This window comes from Psammomys obesus, unplaced genomic scaffold (genome assembly GCF_907164565.1).
Source record: "Psammomys obesus unplaced genomic scaffold, mPsaObe1.curated_primary_1811, whole genome shotgun sequence".
Taxonomy (NCBI): domain Eukaryota; kingdom Metazoa; phylum Chordata; class Mammalia; order Rodentia; family Muridae; genus Psammomys; species Psammomys obesus.
This window is the reverse complement of record NW_026596430.1, coordinates 2,483,455-2,489,454: the sequence shown is the minus strand read 5'-3', so window position 1 is coordinate 2,489,454 and position 6,000 is coordinate 2,483,455.

Here is a 6,000-nt window from a genome sequence, read left to right as displayed (position 1 = left end):
TGAGAGCTCATAGCAAAATACCATGTGCCCTCTCACTAGTCAACCTGGGAAAAATATCACATGTCTAGATTGCAGCAAAACATCACATGACAGAACTGAATCTTCAAGGTAACCAGAAATTTCCACTTCAATAAAATATATGCAAAGGACCTAGTGTAGATCCATGCAGGCCCTGTGCGTGTCATCTCAGTCTCTGTGAGCTCACATGCGCTTCGATTGTGTTGATTTAAAGGGCCTTGTTTCCTTGGTGTCCTCCAACCCTTCTAGACTCTACATTCTTTTCTTCTCTTCTGCTAGAACTCCCTGAGACCTGAGGAGAAAGAATTTAATAGAGAAATCCCATTAAGCACTGAGTGTTATAAGGTCTTTCACTCTCTGCACAATTTTGGGTTTGAGTTTTCGTATTTATTCCTATCTTATACAGGAGAAAGCTTCTTGTTTGTGGGCTGAGCAAGGCACTGATCTATGAGTATAGAGAAAGCAAGATGTCATTAAGAGTCATTTGATAGATGCTTGATTTTTGACCTGTGGTATTTTATTTTACTCTAGTTCCCTGGGATATCTTGTTTCTGATCCTTAGTCACCCATGCAGTGTCAGGTATGAAATCAAATCTAGTGAAGTAGACCTTAAGTTAAATCATATATTGGTTGGTTATTCCCATAAGTTTTGAGGGGCTATTGTCTTAGCATATCTGCAGGTAGAACATCATTACAGATCAAGAAATTTGTGACTGGCTTGGTGTTTACTTTTCCTCCTTTGGTAGCATGCAGAGTACCTTCCCATAAGCAAGACACTTAAAGTGAAACCTTTATGTAGGCACCATCTTGACTTCTCCATGTTCAATGAATTGTATAGGTACTGTACTGTCTTTAGCAATGGGATTTTGCTCTCAGTTTATGGAGAGCAACCTATAATCTTGGCAACATTTATACTATGGAGTACTATTCAGTTTATTTTTTAAGAAATCATGAAATTTGCAGGTAGATGACTAGAATAAGAAAAAAAATCATCTCAAGCCAGGAAATCTATATCCAGACATACTAATATGGTATTTGCTTATGTGTGTATTAGCTATTAAGTCAATGATAAGCGAGCAATAGCCCATAAAACCACAGAGGTTAGGTATAGAATAAGGAACTAGGAGGTACAGATAGATATTTCTAGGAAAGGGAAGTAGAATAGATAGTTATGGATAAATGAGGTGGAGTGGGCTGGAACAGGAGGATCAAGTAGAAAAGAAAGGACAAAGGAGGGAATATGGGGAGAGAATCTAAATTTAAGGGTCATTTGAAGAGTATTATGGAAATCTAATGTTTCCTAAAATCTATTCCTTCCTAAAATATCTAAAATATTCACATATATAAAGGTAATCTAAATGAGATCTCTAAATAATAGAGAGAGTCCCATGTGGCCATCTTATATCACCAAATAAAGCTTCCAGTCCTGGGATTGGGTTATATATAGTTAATTTTTTGGCTAAAATGGTCTCATGGAAATACCCAAACAGTGCAATATATAACCAAAACTCCTTTTTTTTAAATTGCCAAAACATATTATCAGGGACCATCTTTGTCTGATCATGTTATACTAGAAAGATGAATGGACAAATTTGTGTCTCTCCACAATGTCACAATTTATTGAACATTAAAATATTCATGAAGTTCAGTGGTTTCGGGGGAAGCAATTTTCCAGGATGATGAGGTTAGTTTGTAGGTTTTTTCACAGGGGTCAGATACAAAATATGTTTCCATGTTACTTGGCTCTCTCTCCTTACTAAATGGCATTAACATTTATCTGCCTAGATATTCTTCCTGTCCCACATTATGTTTGCAGATAGTTCACTTTAGAAAGAGCATAGAATAGAAACTAGAGTCCAAGTACTTGAGTATGTTGTTGTTGTTGTGTTTTTTTGTTTGTTTGTTTTTGTAGTTTTGTATTATTCTCTTCTTCACCAAATATTTAAGAGAGTAGAAATTGGAGTCTAGTACTGTGCCAAATGCAATCATTTCTCCAGAGAGCCACACTCTGTTGTAAAGATTTACACAATTACAACCAGAATCACATGTCTATACATTCTTGGAAAACTACAAGATTGTGTGAAAGCACATTATAAGAACATCTAAGCCAGCATCTAAGAGTGGGCAGTGATGAATAAAGAAAATAGCTGAACATGAACTGGAAATGTGCACTATTCCTGTGTTCTATGAGAGGACAGGAGGGGAATGACAAGTGTGTGGAGGATTCATCCTAAAGGCACAGAGATGAATTCTATAGAGAAACCAAAGTTAGAAGAGAATATTGTGATCAGATAGCTTTAAAACAATGGGGGAAATATTTTCATGGGAAGAAAAAAAAATGAAACATGATGGGTCTGAGATACTTGGAAAGAGTATTTAAGCCATTGGAATAGAACAGGATGAGTTATCTATTAGCTAATTCTAAAATGTCTAAAGCAATTTGTCTGTACTGATGAAATGTGAACTGCTACCAATGTGGCTGAAGTCATCTATGATCTGAGCACATGCACTGTGCCTCTGGGGGTGTTAAATCCTCAGGCTACTCAGTCATGTGGCAAATCTAAAGAATTGCTTATAAACTGTAAAACCTAAGTGTTTCTCATGCAAGTTATTCTGAGGCTTGGTGCTCTGACCCCTCACTAATCTTTAAAAGTTAACCTCTCCAAATACAAAGAAGGGCAATGGGTGAGAATGGAAAATTCTGAAAAGAATTGAAGATGATTTACATACATATATTTTAAAAGAGGAGAGTTAGTTTAAATAGATTTGTTCACTTCTTTTCCAACGAACTTGATTCCTATACCAATATTCTTTTACTTTCTTTTGCAGTTTTAAGTTTTCCTCTTACAGAACTTAATAGCATCTCTTGAGAACATATTATATGACACCCCAAGGTGTTAAGCATTGAACTTATAAATGTCAATCAACCATAGTTCTTTGACCTTGTGGAACTTACCATCTAATGGGAGAAATATATAAATGCATGATTTTAATATTATATGCATTAAATATGTGTATTCAATATGAATTATTTTTGTAAAACTCATAGTCATACACTCATCTATCCATGTGTCATGCCCATCAGTGTGTGTATATATATATATATATATATTTCTAAAACACAGTTTTGATCAAAAGGCTCATGCTGGGGCTAGAGAGAGGCTTTGGGTGGTAAAATTCTGCAGTGTAAGCCAGAGGATATGTTTTTTATCCCTAGATCCTATAGAGAAGAATCCTAGTGAGGTGGTATGTGCATTTAGTCCCAACACTAGTGAGACAAAGAGAGGTGCATTCCTGAGACCCCTGCTGTTAACAGGGGTCTCATCTGATGAAAGGATTCATGTATGCTTTTTCTTGGTCCTAAAAGCAAAGTCCACATATATGTTCACTCACACAGTCCACTGCAGTGGGGACCTTATGCCAATGTATTACTGTCTATTTGTATTCTTGAAGCATGTCATGATTGTTCACACTTCACTACTTAAATTTTTAAAAATCCAATTGGTAGGTGCAACAGTTCTCATTTTTTTCAATACATGCATGCAGTTTCTCAGGAATTTACACACACAACCTAACTCTTACCTGCAGTATCAGCTCACAAACATACTGCTTCATTTTCTATTTCCTTTTTTTTTTTTTTTTTTTTTTTTTTTTTTTTGTTAAGAACTGGAAGCTCTTTACTAGCTCTGGGAGTGTTGATTGTATTTTCAGAAAGTATACTTCAAGAGAATGGTGAAAGTGACATAATTATATTTTAATTAAAACTGTATATTAAAAAACCAATCCTCACCACATTCAGGTTTTTGTTATAATAAAACCTAATTGGTATTCCTTCTAGGAAGTGTATTTCATCAATTCTGAAATGGTTTTACAAGAAAATTGTCAATCACATTATTGAAATGGACACTCTTAATAATCTAAATTTCTATCCTTCTATGCCAATACTAAAAGCTGAATTCCACTAGCATTTTGGTATTTTTAATTTTTTAATTTATTTTTTATTTTATTACAGTTTATTCACTTTTTATCTCAACTGTAACCCCCTTCCTCATCCCCTCCTATTCCCCCCTCCCTCCCTCTTCTCTTTCCATGTCCCTCCCCCAGTCTACTGGTAGGGGAGGTCTTCCCTCTTCCATCTGACCCTAGTCTATACCCTAGTCTATCAGGTCTCATCAGGCTTGGCTTCACCGTCTTTCTCTGTGGTCTCCTCAGGGGGGAGGTGATCAAAGAGCCAGCCACTGAGTTCATGTCAGAGACAGCCCCTGTTCCCCTTACTAGGAAACCCACTTGGACACTGAGCTGCCATGGGCTATATCTGTGCAGGGGTTCTAGGTTATGTCCATGAATGGTCCTTGTTGGAGTATCAGTCTCAGATGAGACCCTTGTGCCCAGATTTTTTTGGTTCTGTTGCTCTCTTTGTGGTGTTCTTGTCCTCTCCAGGTCATTCTATCTCCCCCCTCTTTCATAAGATTCTCTGCACTCTGCCCAAAGTTTGGCTATGAGTTGGAGTATCTTCTGTGGCAAAGTGGCTGCATACAAAATTAACTCAAAAAGAAAAATCAGTTGTCCTCCTGTATACAAAATTCAAATGGGCTGAGTAAGAAATTAGGGAAATAACACCTTTTACAATTGCCACAAAGGATATAAAATACCTTGATGTAACTCTAACCAAGCAAGTCAAAGACTTGTTTGAAAAAAACAAAAAAACAAAAAAACACTTTAAGTCTCTGAAGAAAGAAATAGAATATATCAGAAGATGGAAAAAAGTTCCATGCTCATGGGTTGGTAGGATTAACTTAGTAAAAATGGCCATCTTGCCAAAAGCAATCTACAGATTCAATGCAATTCCCATCAAATTACCAACACAATTCTTTACAAACCTTGAAAGAAAAATTCTCAACTATATGGAATAACAAGAAAGCCAAAATTGCTAAAACAATTCTGTACAGTAAAAGATCTTCTGGGCCTGTCTCCATCCCTGATCTCAAGCTGTTCTATAGAGCAACAATAATAAAAACTGCATGGTACTGGCATAGAAACAGACTGGTGGATCAATGGGATTGAATAGAAGACACAGAAATAAACCCACATACTTGTGGATACCTGATTTTCAGTTTTACTTTTGCCTATTTCAGTTTAAAGTGTGTGAGGTTCAATTCTTATACAGGAAGCAATCATGGACTGTAGCCTGCTTTTGCCAAACAGCCATATTCATTCACCAACATCATTTATGTGGCAGCCTTTTTTCAACAAGGGAAAAGTTGATTGTCCTCATGAAAACTCAAAGTTTAAAACAACCTGCAGTGTTTACTATCTGCCCTTTCACAGAAAATATTTTTCCAACCCTCTCCAAAGTCTTGTCCAATTTTACATTTTGCTTTTAGAAAATTCTTATGCCGTATACCCAACAACGAAAATAAGCTAAGATGTCTGTGATTTTCTTCACTGTGATTCAGACAGAAACTAAAACGTGCATTAAAACAAGTTGTCAGAAGCAATGCTTTCTTCCATTTCTCCAAGAAAAGCCTGAAATGCGGATAGCCCTAAAAATTTCTCAAACAAAACAAGAAGCAAGCCAGAGGAAAAAAAAAATTAAGATCTGCTTTTAAAATTTATAAGCACTCACACATTACTGACAAAGGCAATAAATAGCCATGGTATAAATGTGCACACATACTTAAGGCAGGTACCACATTACCTTCTTCACATAAGCAGGGCAGTTTTCTGCCATAGGAGGTAGCCCATTGGAACATCACTGAGAGTGTCTTGTCTGATATTAATATACCTCTACGATGTTTTATTATTAACCTTAAATTGCATTTCATAGTCATAGCTAATTAATGTATTCTGAGTAATCATGGGAAGTTAAATCTGAATGGGGTAAGCCATTTTTTTTAATCAGCAAAAATATCGAGGTGTACACAGCCATGACTAAGCAATGAGTGTAACAATGTGAACAAAATCTTGTTCATTGCTTATCTC